At 33.7% G+C, this 18,747-nt stretch overlaps 1 long non-coding RNA gene across 2 annotated transcripts in view; it reads left to right on the top strand.

Moving 5' to 3' along the window:
• The window catches only part of LOC116422470, a 64,793-nt gene that overhangs the window by 5,562 nt on the left and 40,484 nt on the right, over positions 1 to 18,747 (top strand). The window contains exons 2-3 of one of the 2 annotated variants that reach the window (XR_004233132.1): positions 14,633 to 14,740; positions 15,180 to 16,180. This is a non-coding gene — a long non-coding RNA (uncharacterized LOC116422470). Of the gene's footprint in view, positions 1 to 14,632; positions 14,741 to 15,179; positions 16,181 to 18,747 lie in introns of those variants that run through there. The other variant, XR_004233131.1, reaches the window with a different exon arrangement.

The raw sequence follows: 18,747 nt of genomic DNA, 5'->3' as shown, positions 1-18,747 counted from the left end.
GGCTGGGTTACTCTTTGGCTGAGGGGAAGTAATGAAGGAAGGAAAGAAGAAAAGAAAGAAGGAAATAATGAAGGAAAGGGAAGGATGGAAGAGAGAGAAGGACGGAAGAGAGAAAGTTAGAAGAAAGGAGGGGAAGGTAAGAAGGGAGGAAGGAAGAAGGGAAGACATAAGGAAGAGAAAGGAAATGATGGAAGGAAGGAAAAAATGTAAAGGGTAGAAGGGAAGGAGGAAGGAAAGAGGGAAGGGAAGAAGGAGAGAGAAAAAAAGTGAAGGTTAAAGAATCTAAACCAGTTGTTTGAAATATCTTTTTTTTTTCCTTTATGATTTTTTTCTGTTTTTATTTGTTTCATCACTATTCTCTTGGGAATCTCTTTCAACCAAGGGCTACCCTGTGCTCCTCTTTCTTAAAACAACACAGATGATTGTCTTCAGGCTTTCAATGTGTTCATATGGTTTAGATATGCTTGGTTAGTCAGAAAACATTCCCTCTTGTCTCTTTTGCTTTTATAATCCTTCTATTATCCTTATGGAAGAGCTGCTTGGCAATGATACAATGTCTTTCTAGGCTGAAGCTGTACCTTTGGTGCAATAGATCTTTTAGCCTGTTTAAGAGTGTGTCATTTGTAGATTAAAAACCTTTGTTATCTGGAATGCAAAATTAGTCATGTGTTTATCAGTATGCCTTAAAACACCTAGTTGTGAGGAAGGATAAAGAAGAAAACAGCTATTTTGTATTCTGAATACTTTAATATTCTGGTACTTTAATCAACTTTTACAATTCTGTATATCTGGTTTGTCCTTGAAAGAGTCAGGAAAACAAGAATATTAGAAGCTATTGAAGGAGGAAAGCTGGAGGAATATATAGTATTAAACACTCATTCAATCATTCATTCAATTTGCAATACTTTATGCTAATATATATTTTACTGGTTCTTGATAGATACCTTCCATTCTTCAAAAAGTCAGTTATTCCTATGTTGTAAGGTACTGTTCAGAAGTTGAAAACCAGGTTTGCAGAGAGAATAATCTTCCTAAGTTTGTAAAGTTAGTACTGATATTTTGACCGATAGAGAATATTTCATCCATGAAAACAGGAAGAATCAGTAAAAGAAATAACACTCAGAGAAAAGCAGAAAGGTTATTGCTCCAAATACAAATAAATGGGAAAAATCCTGAAGCTGACAAAGAGGAGTGAAGAAAAGAAAAAAATGGAGAAAACATCATCTTTTCATTCAACAAATTTTACCTCTCCTCTCCCACCCCCTCAGTTTATAAAGAGGCAGTTTGATAAAGTAGATGACAGAGCCCACTTTGCAGTTGCGAAAACTTGAACTTAAGTTCTTTGTACAAATTTTATCTCTCCCTTCCTTATCCCTCCCTGAGATGGTAAACAATCAGATATGGGTTATACATATGCAATTATATAAAATGTTTACATATTAGTCATTTTGTATAAGAAACAAATAAAAGAAAAATAAAAAAGAGAGAAATAGCATGTTTTAGTTTGTATTCAAACAATATCAGTTCTTTGAAGGTAGATGGTATGTTTCATCATTAGTTCTTTGTGATTGTTTTGGATCATTGTATTACTGAAAAGAGCTAAATCATTCACAATTCTTCATTGAACAGTATTACTATTACTATGCACAATGTTTTTCTGGTTCTGTTCATTTCACTGTGCATCAATTCATGTAAATCTTTCCTATTTGTCATTTCTTATAGTACAATAATATTCCACAACAATACCACAGCTTGTTCAGCTATTTCTCATTGAAGAGTTCCCTTCAACAGAAAGCTGCTGCAAACATTTTTGCACAGGTGGATCCTTTCCCCTCTTTTATAATCTCTTTGGGATACACACCCTGTAGGGATATTGCTGAATTCAAAGGGTATGCAGTTTTATAGCCCATAGTTTCAAATTGCTCTCTAGAATGCTTGGATTAGTTCACAACTCCAACAACAATGCATTAGTATCCCAGTTTTGCCACATCCCCTCCAACACTGATCATTCTTTTCCTGTCATTTTAGCCAAACTGATAGGTGTGAGGTGTTATCTCAGAGTTGTACATTTCTCTAATCAATAGTGATTTAGAGTATTTTTTCATATGATTGTAGAGGGCTTTGATTTCTTCATCTGAGAGTTGTCTATTCATATCCTTTGAACATTTATCAATTGGGGAATGATTTGTATTTTTATAAATTTGATTCAGTTCTCTATATATTGAGAAATGAAGCCTTTATGAGAGATACTTGTTGCAAAACATTTCCCTCCAGTTTTCTGCTTTCCTTATAATTTTGGTTGTACTGATTTTGTTTGTACAAAAACTTTTTAATATTATATAATCAAAACTTTCTATTTTATATTTTAAAATGCTATCTATACTTTCTTTGGTCCTAAATTCTTCCCTTATCGATAAATCTGACAGATAAATTATTCCATGCTCTCTTAATTTATTTATGGTATCATCCTTTATGTGTAAATCATGTATTCATTTTGACCTTACTTTGGTAGTCTTGAATTTTTGCCATACTGTTTTCTAGTTTTCCCAGAATTCTTCTCACTAGCTTCTCATCTTAATTTTAATGATTACATTCTTTTTTTGTTTCTTTTCTTATGGAGTCATTGATTTCTCTTTGGTTTACTCTAATTTTAAGATATTTCTTTTTTGGCTAAAGTTTCGCAATGTCCATACTAGTCTTTTTATTTACTTCCTAATTCTTTCATCTAGGATTCTTATGCCATTTATAGAATAAAACTTTAAACTCTTTCAGGAAATCTAGTGGAACATATGGGAAAATTATGTTCTTATTTAAGTTCATGCTTATAAATGATATGGAATTAACTTTTCCCCCCCCGGATTTGTGTTTTAGACATACCTGGATCCATGTTTCTCTATTATCTGTATCTTCTGCTATTTTCTCATTTTCCATTTCCATTTTATCATTTCCATTTCCATAATTAGAACCTTGTGTCAGGGTTTCTGGAGAGAATGGGTCTTTGGATCTTTATCTAAATTATATGGAGGTTCTGCCTCTCCTTTATGTGGGTACTGAAAGCTGTGTTCTTCAAGGATTCAAAGGTGGTTCAGATAATTGAAATGTAAACTTTGTGTCCAAAATTGCTGGCTCTAAGTTGTACTTTGATTGCTACTCTCTAGGGCTGAGCTCTGTAGGTCCCTAATTCCAATCTTAAATTTGAGACACTTAGCTTCAGTCTCCAGTTGCCCTGGTTCATTCTTGGTCTAGACTCTCATTTTTCTTCCCCTAGGCACACAGTTGAAGACTCCCTGAAATTGCCTCATTACTCTATCTGGAATACTTTTGTGCGCTGTGCTTTCAAATTAGGATTTTCTGGCTGTATCCCTTCCCTAATATATACAATTTTCTACATATATATTTTAATTCCTAAGCTGGAATAAGTGTACTTTTTCTGTATTTCTGGAAAGAATAGATTTTAGAATCTTCACCTAAATTATCTTCCCTCCTGGGTTCTACAGGTGAAATAGGAATAGGACTTTTGCTTTAAGGCAAGACTTTAGAGCCAACTTCTCACTGGAGGGCTGTTGGGTTGGGGTGGCTAGCATGAAAGCAGGAAGAAAGAGCTTGCTTTCAGGAGTCTCTTCGGGCTGATTCATCCCTCAGTCCATTTCTGGGTGATAGGGCTATTAATAATTTCACATCCTTTGATTCTTATTTGTCTTGGATATATATTCCTATTTGGCCGTTTTTCTTCTTCTTTTTTTTTTTTCCAATTCAAAGATTATCATTCTGTGCAAAGAAAGCTAAAACAAAATAAGAATTTAGTGGCTTTTCCTTCTCTCAGTCATTAGTTATTACAATTTTATTTCCCTAGTCAGTTGTCCATTTCTTCTTTGCACTTCTGTTCATAATTACCCAAGAATCAAATCAAAACCCTTATTGTTACCCATAGCTTGCCAGCTCCAGATCATTATAAAGTTAAATATTCTTGATATTATTCTGACAAGACTGCTATGCTTTTGTAGTAATTTTCTGTTACTTTTGTTCTCTTGCTTCTATCTTCTGTATGCCTTTTAAACATTTAAGTTATCTAATCAGTGCCAAGGCCATCCCTTGGGGTGTCTCTAGGTAATTCCCCCTTTCTTTTTCATCACAATTGTTCTTCAAAATTTTATTCTTGATATCTTCATTTTCCTACTAGGATAACCTTTTTTCTATAATTTTAGCTCATATGTAGTCCTTTATATGCTCTACTAATCTACTTTATCTGATCTACTAAATCTATCTTACTTATCAGACAATATCTGGTTTTTCCTCTTTGGATAATCAGTTTTAAGAATGAGTGATTATTTCCTCCCAAATTTCCCATTATTTCCACTTTAGAAAAAAGTTATAAAGAAAAGAGCCAGGACTAATTTTCTTAGACATATCAATAACAAGGTAATGGTCTGAATGCATATAGAGCTAGTTTTGTAATGATTACCACATTGATATCCAGTTGTATCTGTTAATATATAGGGAAATTTGTTCTCTATTATTTGGTTTCATTAAGTAGCAATTCTCAATTCTTTTGAAGAAAGTATTCTGTTTTATATAGGTGTAAAGCCTCTGTATAGTTTACAAGTCTTAAAACCTCATTTATCATTTAATTCTGTCATATTTTCCAACACATTTTCACTATCTTTTGTCTTATACACAACTTTGCATTGAAGTTACAAAATACTAAAAGTGTCTACTTTAAATTAAACAACCAAAGTATTTAATTTGGAGAGTCTTATTTTCTACATTAGTTGTAAGGAAATACCATGTAATTATATTCATGGTGTTCTTTTTACAAATGCTCATAATGAACTCTGTAATACCAAAAGACCAAGAGTCCTGTAAAATGTTGTTTTTTATTTGATACACAATAAAGACAGCTCTACCAACTTTTTTCTTTGCCCCTTCTAAAGAAAACCTGTGAATTATCCTTCCATTTAGTTACAAACTTTTCTTTTATCTTTCTGATTGCATTAAAATTGAAAGTGCCAAGATTAGTGTGATCCAACTACTCCCATTATATATTGACTCATTAATTGTTGAACAAACCCCCTATAATTAGACGACCAACAGTTAAGTTATTTTTATCGGTCTAAAAACTTGACTGAGGCACATTTTATGTTTTTCTTTGTTTCATGATCAAAATGTTCATTTTCCTTGTCCAGGGGACATGCTATGTACACGCATTAAATATAATAATACAAAGTTTATCATAAAGGCTAGGTTTAGAAGACATTCTAGGAATGGTTGAAGAGGGAGAGTTTAGTTGAAGGATGAGGGAACTATTCATGGGAGAAGTGCCATCCAAGTGGACTTGAAGAAGTGAAGTACTTTAAAAAAAGGTAATACATATCAGACATGGGAAATAGGTCATATGAATGCATGGAGATAGGAGACTGCAGTAAAGGATTAGGGAATAACTAATAATCTAATTTGTCTGAGGCAATATGGGCTTAAGGAGAGTTGACTTTCCTTTAGTCTAGTTTCTGTAGTCCCCAAATGTAAGGGGAAAATATGAAAGGTAATAACTATTATATGTGAACAAAGTACAAACTGTGTCTAGGCCCTAATGTTTCTTTATGAACTGTTCTGAAGTGTTTTATAAAAGAATTAAGAGTGCAGGTGGCTTGAACATAGCCCTGAATGCAGTACTCAGAGGGTAGAGGGAACAGTGTGAAAAGAAGCAGCACATTAAAGCCATGTGCCATATTACCTGATTTTTCTTGGCTACCACTTGTATTTTCTACATGAATACATCACTATCATTGTATATTAAGTTTGTGTCTACTATACCCATTGACACTGAGGGGAACAGTTTCCTGAATTTATGAGATGGTGAGTTTTATCACCCTGTTCTTGTGATTCTGTCTTAGTAAATGTTTTTGTTTTGAACTGTTTGTTGTTGATCATCCTTTATTTTCAGAGGACAAAGGTTATCATGATGTGATGGATGATGACTTGTGTATGAATTTAATTTGAGTGAGCCAGAGTTACACAAAGTCATCAACTTCACTCTCTTTCCCAGAATCATCAAAGTCCAGTGGCAATATAAATCAGGCCAGTTGTTGATGGTCTATAATGCAGGGAATGATCTTGGTATGTCTGACCAAGCTCTCAGCACTCCACATTGCCTCTTTCACCTACCTTCATGGCTGTTGGAAGAAATTGTTCTCATCTACCCATTTCACTTAGGGAAGTCTTCACAGTTTAGGACATACTTCCCCCTAACTCATTGATGGGTTGGAAGATTGTTAGTTACCCTCAGCCTGGTTTGATCCATCTGCTTAGTTGGTTTTACTTGGATAAAGCCACTGCACATACTATAGCTTCTTGGAGCCACAGGGAGAGATGTCACAGGTAGACACTAAAGGCAGATGAATAGTCCTGAAAAGGGCCCAGCAAGTCCTCACATCAGAGTTGCTAGACCTCCCAGAGTATCCCAACCACCCTTGGCCTGCTTGTACCTCTTATCTGACTTATTAAAGGAAATTATACTAGTGGTAACAAAGTTTTAGAAGTAAGTACCCATAGAATACATCTTGAAGAACCTAGCAGTATCATATGTATTCCTTAAACATTCCTACAAACCTGTCAGTATTGAATTGAGCTAGTTCAGAAGAGGTGTTAGATCTATAACATAGATTACATAACTGTCAGTTAATGTGCAACAACATTAGAAAAACAGATAGAAGACAGGTGGTGGAAAGCCTAAAATACCAGACATACCTTTATCTCCCCCATATTTAAATAAACAAAACAACCGTCACTTGATCCAATCATCCTTTGTAACTTTTATTCCATGTCTTTCCTCCTTTTGTATTGCTAAACCCTTTGAGAACTAAATCTATAATCTCTATCTCCCATCTCCGCTTTTCTCATTCTGTTTTGAACACTACATTCTGGCTTCTGTTTTCATCATTCAGATGAAACTGCTTTATTCAAAATTATCAATGATCTCTTAATTTCCAAACTTACTCACATTTTCTCAATCATTCTTCCTGACTCTCTGCAGCCTTTGATACCTATTGATCATCAACATCTCCTGAATACTCTCCCCTAAGTTTTCATGACTCTGATTTTCTTCCTGCCTCTCTAATATCTAATAAATCCTTCCTGATCTCCTTTGCTGGATTTTGATCCATTTTATGACCACTACCCATTTTATTTTATTTTATTATGACTACCCATTTTGAGTTTATCATGGACTGTTATGTAAGTCCCCGAGACTTTGTCATAGGCTCTCTTTTCTTTTTCCTTTATATTATTCCACTTGATGATTTCATTAACTTTCATGGGCTTAATTATGATCTCTATGCAGCTAAATTTCAGCTCTATTTAGCTTTAACCTCTTTTCCTGATCACCAATCTTATGCCACTACCTCCTCTTTGACATCTCTAAATGGATATCCCAGACATCTTAAACTCAATAATTCAAAAACTGAACTCATTATCCTTTTCTTTATAGTTCACTCTTTTCACAACTTCCCTATTACTGTCAAGAGCATCACTGTTATTTCAATTAAGTTTTACAATCTAGGTATCATTCTTGACTCTTCATTTGCACTCATTTCATATATCCAATCTGTTGCCAGGTCTCTATTCAGTAGTTACTACTTTTGCCGGCCCTTGTCACACCTGGTCAGACTTGCATTTTAAGAAGATTCTAGCTGAGTCAAGAATTGACTGGAATGGTGAGAGAATTAAGGAGGCTACTATAGTCGTGTGAGTGTAAGGCAATGAGGGTTTTATCATACTACCCCATAAACCCTATGTCACTCAATAAACTCCAATGATTCTCTATTAACTTCAGGATCAGGTGTAAAATCTTTGGTTTTGAAGTTCCTGACAACCTGATTCCTTTCTCCCTTTCTAGTGTTCTTATACTTTATTCCCCTTTAAATACTCTGATTCAGCAATACCTGACATTTTTTTGCATGACCCTCCATCTCCATGTCTTTTTGCTGTCTTTCCCCCAGATTGGAGTATTCTCCCTCTTCACCTCTGCCTTCTGGATCTCCTAGGAGGCAGCTCAAGACCAGATTATGAAAAATGCCTCCCCTCTCTGCACCCCTTAGCTAGAGCCTTCTCCCTGTGATCACCTCTCATTTACAAGATAGATGTATACTAAGTTTGTACATGTGGTCTCCTTCATGGAATGGGAATTTTTTGAAACCAGAGGCTATGTTTTTGCCTGTCTTTGTATGGCCAGTGCTTAACTCCTTGCCTGGTACAGAAATATTGCTTGTTCTTCCTTTTCAAAGAGGATGATGACATGGACTGATATAAGGATATGCAAGTAAATTGGATTTAAGTGAGGGAGAGCAGGGCAGGGGCACCCGCCTTACTTTCCCCTTCAGAGCCATCTGGGTCCAGTGGCCAGAAATCGACCAAAATGACTGGATGCAATCAGATACCTTGACCTTTTTAAAGAAGGCTTAATCTTCAGCAAGTCTCAAATTAAAGCGAGGTAGCAATTGAGGCAAAGAATCTTCTTTTTCACCTAATTTCCCCCCCCAAAAACCTAAATAAATAAATCAAGGAGGATAAGACCCTCAAGATTTCTTGCCAAAGCAGAAATGATTCCTATTTACATTCAATCTGAGTCAAATCAGGGCTCAGACAATGACCAAAGGTGGTCAGTCAATGAGAATCAAAGTGATTTTGGTTTAAAATATGTTCTTTAAGAAAGTAATCTAGCCAGTAAACTCCAAAGTAATACTTGTTAACTTGACTAGAATGTTCATATTTTTAATCCATAATCCAGTAGAGGGTGATGAAAGTTTTGAGTAGGGAAGTAACATGGCCATTTTTTTGTACTAATGAATATTGCATGCAAATATTCATGTCAAATACTTCTTTGAAGTCTTTCCACAAATTTCCTCATCCCTGTGTTTGACTTCACTTTACATTATGGCTGGGGGTAGGATGTATCTATACAGGTAAGTAGAAACACTTAACTCTTTAGAGAGAATCTCTCTTTTCTTTGGTCTTCCTTATTTTCCAGAGTATTTTCTCTGAAAAAAATAGTATTTCATATTTCAGCTTAGATTTCATTGTTAACTCACCAGTTTATAAATCAAGAAAATCATTTCTGAAATCATAGATATTAAAATCCGGGAAATTTTATATGGCCCATCATATTTTTTAGTTGTTTTCATCACATTCTTGACCAGCTGTTCTCCAGCTCCATTGAGAATAGAATAGGAAATGCATGGCCTTATGATCCAACATGAGGGATTTGAGGTGTGTATAATTTCCTGACAGTGAGGGCTATTTGACAATAGGATAGGTTATGGAAGAAGGTCATGAAATTTCCTTCCCTAGAAACTTTAAATAGGACAGATTTCCTTCTTGGGAGAAAGATAATATATGTGGTTAGTTTGCACAGCTGCATTGATGTCATATGTCCTTTCATATAGAGAATCTCATCAATTTAGACTCCATTAATTTATAATAATTAAAAAGGGTTTGAGAGGAAATTTGCTTTTATGTCACCTATTAAATGGTGGCAAAGAGGTTGTAGAAGGACTGTTTCTACACAAAGTACATTTCATTTTATGAAAGGTTTGCACCAATTAAGTTGGAAAGTATCTTCTACTTCACCCTTCCTGCCTCCAAATGCATCCCCAGTGCTCACATAACACTTTGTTTTTGAAACTCTCTAAAGTACTTAGTGTGATAGCTATATTTATGTCTTTATCTCCATCCATCATCTATCTATCTATCTATCTATCATCTATCTATCTTTTGTATCTTTCTTAGTATTTTAAAAATAATGCCCTTAATAAAATGATGTTTATCATTATGTCTCCCACAATCCCTAATGCTAACTAACTTATCTAATAGATGCTCAATAAGTATTTATTGAATCAGAGTCTGTGCCTCAATTTCCATATGTGATGGGATTGGATTTAAAAAAAATGAAAACTTAAAAAAAATAACTATATTTCAATACAATTTGTTTCCTTTGTAACTCTTATGTATTTTACTTTAAGCACTTAAAATTTTATTTTAATAAGGGATTTAAAGAATTCCCTAGAATGCTCAAAGGGTCCATGACATTAAAAAGCTGATAATACCTGAACTAGATGATTTTTGGGCCTTTCTAATATTCTAGGATATACCATTGGAGGGATGCAATATTCCACATGAACACCAGTCGTCACTCTCACCTAAATTTTAAAATTGCCTTGATAATTGGGAAAACAATTATTGGAGTGTAACTTTGTTAATTTGAAAGGAAAAGGAGTTTTTTTTTTTTTAAACAAAGAATTTAAAGTTAAGTGAATGTGTTTAATCCAATATTTATATATATTTAAGATCCTTGTTACATCTTTTTTAAAAATATGATTTTATTTCTCCTTCAGTTATATGTCAAGAAAATTTTAGCATTTATAAGATTTTGAGTTCCAAATTTGTCTCCCTCCCCCCTCCCCTTTTCCAGAGATGATAGACAGTTTGATATAGTTTTTACATGTGCTATCATGTAAAACATATGTGTAAGCCACAGTTATGTTTAAAAACCAAATCTGCCTTTCCTTCTGCCCTCAACTTAGTACATAAATATAATTGAGGCACAGTAGTGATCTTTTTGATTAACACCTTTACCTGAACTTTCACAGACACAATTATCCTAACAAGATCCGTAGTGAGTTGCTGGTAGTTGAGGTCACATCCATACAGTTCAGGAATTACAAATCTCTAAGGTCTAGCTCTGGCAGTCTGCTTGCTGTTGAGGACATGCCCAATTCTCCATATCCTATTTCAGTACCTTTGTTTTGGGGTCTGGCATGTCTAGAATACTTTTCCTCCTCATCTCCACTCTTAGGCTGCCTACCTTCTTTCAAGACTCATTTTAAACACTGTCTTCTTAAGGAGGCCTTTTCTAGTCCACCCAGCTGCTAGTGTTCTTCCCTTTAAAGTATTTTTTTTTTTATATTTCCTCCTCTTGTTTCTACTCTTCCCTTTTTCTCCCTCTTCCCTCCTCTTGCTCTCCTTCCTCCTTTATTATTTATGTATATATCTCTTTGCCTCTTTTAGAATATAATTTCATTGATGTTCAAGGGCTAGTTTTCATTTGCCTTTAAAATTTTCAGCTTCTAGTATAGTGTTTTGCACATAGTGGCATAAAGGAAATATTGTTGTAATTGAATAAAATAAGAAAAAATGAAAAAATATGAAAATTATTAACCTCAATAATAAGCTTAAAAGTATACATCAAGAAATTACATTTGGGTTACTGAAAACCCAAGCTTAACTTCAAGGAATTTGCTTAAGGATTTTGCCAAAAAGTACAATTGTTGGACGCAACTGGAAGTTGCACTGATTTCTTTTCCCCTTTATTTGAACGCTAGGTGGCAATAGATGATAATAGGTTATGAAGATTATTTTGAACTAGGAAAGAATAGTCCTTAAAATAGGTTTTGTTTCTTACTGTTAATGCATAGCTCTTCGTTTTGTTTGTTTGTTTTTTAATTAATCTTTGGATTGTGATTTTATTAAACTTTAATAAAGACAACAACCCTGTTGTGGTAATGTTTGAAAAGTCTTATTGTTTTGTTTTGTTTATTTGCTGTCCTCTTTTCCCCCAGGACTGATTATTTCACACTTTTTCAAAGTATTTAATTAGTCTCATCAGACATTCACATTTGATACCTATGCTCAAATTTAGAAGCCATAGAGATAGTGAACAGGTTTAATTGGCATCTGGGGCCATTAGAAATAAAAAGAAGAGTAGACTGAGACTTGCCCTGGGGTGATTTAAACAACACACAAGGAATACAAATCACATGATAATTGAGGAATGGCTAATAAGTTGTGATATATGAAGGCGAGGGAGTACTATTTTGCTGTAAGAAATGAGAAAATATATCATTTCAGAAAAACATTCACTTAGGCAGAGTGAAGTGAGCAGAAATAGAATGATTTATCAATTGTAGAATCAATGTTAAAAAATACACTTTTGAAGTAAGCAGAACTAGGAGAACAATTTATTCAATACAACTTTGTAAAAACAAAAACTCTGAAAGCCATAAGTACTATGATCAATATAATGACCATTCATGATTCCAGAAGACAAATGAAACTTGTTATATATTATAGAAAGATGATGGATTTAGGATACAGAATTATACACACATATATGTAAATATAAACACATTATACATGTGTATGTACATGAATGATATATATATATATATATATATATGGTATACATATATGATAAAGTAACCTTTAAGGGAATTTGTATAGATTGATGATACACTTTTATTATATGAAATTTGCTTTTTTTTCCCTTTTTTTTCTGTACTTCTTACAATGGGATAGCAATAAGAGAGAGAGAAAATTGATTTTCTGTTAATTAAGAAAAACAATAATAGAGATGGTTTAGTGGTATTTACAGATATGAAATGTATGAACTTTTAGTTGAGGTCACTATATTAACATTACTTAACTGTTTTACCTTGTAAGAGACATCTCACAAAGTGGGAGTAATATGTAAATATATGTAACTTTAAAAAAATGCACATCAATAAAAGTGACTATTATCTGCAAAAATAATCTCAATAGATGTGGGAAATTAAGAAAACAACATTTGAAGGTAATGATACATTCTTTTTTAGTACATAGCAGATATTAAAATTGTTTGCTCATCTGTTGACAAATTAGTGTGGAAACACCTTGGACTTCCCAGTTGTTCATGGTGCTATCATTTGTTATGAGGCTGATGTCTTGACTTGCATATGAATTAGATTTAAGGGAGACCATCTTTTATCTCAATTCTTATCTAACCCTTAGGCATTGAATGAATTTTGCCTCAGACAAACAGACCTGAGAAAAACCTTAATTTAGAAAGGTAAACATTATCTATTACATTCTGGCTATTGCTAGTCTTCCCGACTTTTGTCTTGCTACTGGATTTTGATGACTGGAAGAGAATGTGAGACTAATGGCTTTGCACAGCTCTGCATTGGCTGTTTAATACAGTAGAAAAAACTCTGCATTTGGAGTTAGAATCCTCACCCCATTACTTATATGATCTTGATGGATCTAAGTTTCATCATCTGTAAAATGGACAAGTTAGTTTATAGTACTTCTAGAGGTTTGTTCCAACTTTAAAGCCAGGATCTGGTTCTAAATTATTATATATTATTGAGATTATAAAATAAAGCATTTTATTGTATACTTTCATGTGTTCTTTATTCCATGCTATTGCATATATTTTCACCAACAAAACTGTGAACTCATTGATGTAAGAAGCTTTATACATGTCTCCGGCCTCTCCTAGCACCCATTTTGGTAATAGTACAGAAAGGGCCTCAGTACTACTGAGGAGTTAAGTGAAATTATCCTTATGAAAAACTTTTGTCTTGAATTCCTTATCTCCAAAATAAGAACCCTGATACTTGTACAGGACTATTGTGAGAATAATAAGAGGATACAATATAGAACAATGCTGTTGAACTGCCAAAGTTCAAATTTTTAGGGGCATTCAAGTTTATGTAGTTTGTGATTATGACTTATGGGTTCCAGCGACAACATTATACTTCATTTATTTAATAAATACTTAACCTTGTACTAGTTGCTGAAGAAATAAAGGGACAAACCAAAAAGTCCTTATCTTTAAGGAACTTTTTTACATTTTATTGGATTCAAATCTACTCCTATCTATTAAATTTAAATTCACCAAACATGTTTGAGCTCCTAATGTGTACAACACACTGTGCTAAGTGTTAAGGGATATAAATAAATAGGACTACAAAGATGAAGGCATCATTCCTGTTCTTGAGTTTATAATCTACTACAATAGTGTTGGGAAGATGGGTATTATATATACACAAGTGAGTCAAATGAAAGATAGGGAATAATTCAGAAAAAAGGAAAATTCAAACAAAATGACTAAGTAGTATTTGAGGAGGGAGGGAAACAAAACTTTTAATATAGCAGACCAGGGAATATAAAAGTTCTGAAAAACTGAGATAATAGAGGGAATGTATTCCAGGAATGGAGGATGGCTTGTGCAAATGCACAGGTATAGGTGATTGTATATAGCATTAGGGGAATGTCAATTAGTCTTATTTGTCTTGACTGTAGAATGTATAATTGGGAGTAATATATGATAAGGTTAGAACTGTAAATTGGAGACATTGTGAAGGTCCTTAAATATCAGGTTAAAGTGCTTATATTTTATGCTATAGATAATAGGCAGTCTGTTTTTTCAAGAGGGAAGGTGACAACATGAGAACTATGCTTTGGAAAGACTATTTTAGCAATTATCTGAAAGATGAATAGGAGAGAGGAGAGACTGGAGGTAGGGATAACAACTGGTAAGATTATTCTAATATTCCAGTTGGGGCTCAGTCTCAGAGCTTTCCAAAATTATTGTTATTATTATTAAAAATTATTTGCTCATGTCACCATCCATGCTTTTTCCTTGAACATCACAATGTGGTCCATGTCTAGGTCATGACATATAGTGAAAAGGTCCTCAGTTCCATACATGCCCTCAGGATAATTCAACATTAAAGGATTGGCTTAATTTAAGGTAACAGAAAATCCAGAGGACTCATGCTGAGGTCATTAACAACTATCACCATTCTTATTCCCTCTCTAGTGGGCTTCTGACTCAAAGTGAAAGGACTGAGTATAGGGAGTTGAACATCACCGCTGTGACCACCTCTCTGGATTTGTGACTACCTACATAACTCAGTATCCCTGAAAGGTAATGCTTGGGTTCTCCACCTCATGTCTCTAAACCATGCTGATCATTTAGCTGAGGTTTTCATATCATTTTCACTTTTCCATGTAACCTAGAAACTCTGCCAGTGAATCCAGAAAGACTGGTCAGGTAACTTTGTCATTAGGTCTTTTTCATTGTCTTTATTTCTTCATAGTATATGGCCAACTAGTATTTATTAAGTGCCGTCAATGTGTTGGGCACCATCCTAAGTACTGTGGATACCAAAAAAAGCAAAAAAAAAAAAAAAAAAAAAAAAAAAGGCAAATAGTGACATGTAGTTTTCTGTTACACATGAGTGTCAGATCTATTTTTTCTTAGTACATGTTTCTTGGAAGAACAGTTTGGGTACAAAGGCTTCTCTGAAGGAACTAAGTCTATTTGTTTTATTTCTGTCCTATTTTCATCCTCCATCTTTTTAAAGTTATAATTCAGATGTGTGAACTGGGCATGGATCAATTACTGGATATCAATTGAGTATCAAGGAGCAAAAAATACAAGGTAAAGAATACATACTTTTTACATGTTCTTCATATATTCTTAAGAAGACAACATGAGCTGGGAATTGGGGTTGGAAATTTCATCAAATGGCAAAAGGAATCTTGTACAATATAAGAACCCACCATCTATATTTGGTTCATTGATCAAGCCTATTTTGATTTTGTCCATCTTGAGTCTTCCACCATCTTGCCTCTCCCTTTCAGCTTTGTGTCAGCTACAAATATGATGAGTACCATCAGTGTTCTTATGTAAGTCATTCATAAAAAGGTTAAAAAGCAAATAGTGAAGAAAAGATCTTTGAGGTACTCCACTAGAAATCTCCCAAGTTAAAATTGAACGATTAAGTGATTACTAATTAAATTTAGATCTAGCCAATGAATCACTTGTGAATATACTAATCCACCATCATCTATCCCACATTAAGACATCTTTTCCATAAGATTAGCATATATAAATTTTTCAGATGATTTGTGGACTTCTAGGTGTACTATAACTACACCATTAATAGGAAGTATGATAATTTCCCATGAATTAAAATTTAGCCCATAGGTCTGTGGTTCACAAATTATATTATGTTTCTTTCTCCCTCTGAAAATTGGGACATTTGTCCAGCTCCAGTCCAATGGTACTTCTCTCCTTATCTATATCTATATCAGTCTATCCATAAGCAATTAACATAAACATTCTACAGTTGTGTAGATCTGACTGTGTTTGAAAAATGTTTTATAGTTATGTTCATATAGTTTGTCTTAGACTTCCAAACTTTTATATTGACTACAGCTATTTTAAGTGGAATTTTTCTTTTTATCTCTTGTTGCTGGATTTTGATGGTAATATGCTGATGGTTATGCTGATAATAATGTTGATAATTTAGATGTGAAATTTAGCTAAAGTTATTAATAATTTCAAATAGTTTTTTATCGATTCCCTAGAATTTTTGAAGTATAACATCATGTTATCTGCAAAGAATGGTAGTTTTATTTCCTTATTGCTTATTCTAATTCCTTTTTCTTATCTTATTGTTGTAAATAACATTTCTAGCACAATATTAAATAATAGATATGATAATAGGTATTCTTGCTGATTATATTAGGAAGGCTTCTAGCTCATCCTCATTACAGATAATGCTTACTGATGGTTTTAGATAAGTATTACTTATCATTTTAAGGCAAGCTCCATTTTTGGCTATTTAAAAATTTTTTTTTAGTAGGAATGGGTGTTGTATTTTGTCAAAGGCCTTTTCTGCATCTATTGAGGTAATCATGATTTCTGTTAGTTTTGTTGAGATAGTTAATTATGCTAATTACCTTGATATTGAACTAGCACTACATTCTTACACTAAATCCCATTTGATCATAGTATATGATCCTTGTGATATATCACTGTCATCTCTTTGATAGTATTTTATGTAAACTTTTTGGTTAAATATTCATTAGGGAAATTGGTTCATAATTTTCACTCTCTGTTTTGACTCTTCCAATTCTGCTTTTTAGGGAATTCTTCTCAGTGAATTTTTGTATATCTTTTTCCATTTGGTCAATTCTGTCTTTCAAGGCATTCATAATCTCTTCATTGGATTATTCTACCTCTTTTCATTATTTTGTCTTTTTGTTTATTCTGTTTTTTTAAGGTATTATTTTCTTCAGTATTTTTTTTATGTGTGTTTCTTTTATCAAACTGTTGATTTTTAAAAAAAAAAATAATTTTCTTGCATCACTGTCATTTCTCTCCCCAATTTTCCTCTATCTTTCTTAAGTGATTTTTAAAATCCCTTTTGAGGTCTTCCATGGCCTGTTTTCTCTGAGGTTTTGGATACAGTAATTTTGACTTTATTATTTTTATCTGAGTGTGTGTTTTGATCTTCTTGTAGTCATGTTGCTTTTTTGTAGTCAGATTTTTTTTCTTCTTGTTCACTCATTTTCCTAGACTATTTCTTGACTTTTAACTCTTTGCTGAAGTGAGGTTTTGCTTTTTGGATGGAGGGTGCACTGTATTGCAAGCGTCAGGGTTTCTGTGCAGTTGTTTTCAGAGATATTACTAGGGAACTATAAATTTTCAATTCTTCCAAGATGGTATGATTTAAGGAGATGTGTGTTTACTACTCTTGTAGTCTGTGCTCTGATATATGAATGACCAAAAGCACTATTTTCTTTCTTGGAACTATGACCCCTGCAATTGCAAATTCTAGTGTGCTACTTACTGTGCCTCTTTGTCCTGGATTGCCACCCAGACCTGAGTGTGTGCAACTGCAGATTGCAAATGTCTTCAATGCAAAAGGGTCTTGTTCCTAGTGAGAAGAAAGGGACCCTTGCAATCTCCTTTTGGTCAGTTGTCCTACCCCCTTAGCAGTTATGGATTGACAACCCTGGAAGTTCCCACTGCTGCTTTTGATTTAATCACCCCCAAGACCTGCTCATAGTTTGCTGAGGCCTGGTCTGTACTATACTGTGCTCTACTCTCACCCAGATGTAATACACTTTTATTGCTGACTTTATAAGCTGTTTTGGGCTGGAAAATTGTTTCATCCAGTTATTTTCTGGGTTCTGGTGCTCAAAAATTTATTTGAGATATTATTTAGAATTATTTTAAGGAGAATTTGGAAGACTTTAGGTGAGTCTGAGCATTTTATGCACCATCTTTTAATTCTAACTTGCTTTAAAGTGTAATGTACTTTCTCTGCTTTATTATTATTATTATTTTTACCATGTTTTCTTTTACTGATGCCTTGTATAGAATTGCTTCCTCTGCTTTTAAAAAACTTGCCTGAAACATAAGCCAGTTCTGTCTCTTTATTTAAACCTTCATATTTCAATCTTTTAGCTTATAACAATGTATTTTTGGATTCTGATTTCTAATCCATTTGCTACTCTTCTTTCTTTTATAGATACATTCATTCCATTTATTTTCACTATTATGGTTGTTTATCGTGTATTTCCCTCCGTTATATCCTCATACTTATTCCCATTTTTTTTTTTTTTTTTTTGCCTTCTCTATACAAAGAGGAGGGAGCAGAGGTGGAGAAGTGATGTAATCAAAACTAGTAATCCATATTTGAAGCTTTTCCATTCCTCTTTTCTTCTCTAACCCTCTTTAGAGGGCAGAGGATAATTCTGCCTCTTTTAATCCTTTTTTCATGACTAATCATCTGAATCTGTACTTTGTTTTATTTGAAATTATTCCTTCCCTGACTCTTTACTTCCTTTTTATATTATCCTTTCTTTTTGGGTTTCTACTTGCTCCTCTGTTTGCATTTCTACACCAAGAAGTGTATGTACAAGAAATTATCCTTTATCTCATTCAGGCAAGATTGAGATCATGAGATTATCACTCCTTCCACTTTCTGTTCCCTATTTGTATGCTCTTACTTTTGCATATTCCTTTTATGTTAAATATTAAGTTCTTCCATGCTGCTCTTGATTTCCTCCCAAGTATATTCCTTTGTCCTTCCTTTTCTTTCTCTTCTAAAAACCAGGAAGACCAAACTAACCTAG

This window comes from Sarcophilus harrisii, chromosome 3, assembly GCF_902635505.1.
Source record: "Sarcophilus harrisii chromosome 3, mSarHar1.11, whole genome shotgun sequence".
NCBI lineage: Eukaryota > Metazoa > Chordata > Mammalia > Dasyuromorphia > Dasyuridae > Sarcophilus > Sarcophilus harrisii.
The sequence above is the reverse complement of the archived record's forward strand: the minus strand, read 5'-3'. Positions and strand labels throughout refer to the sequence as shown.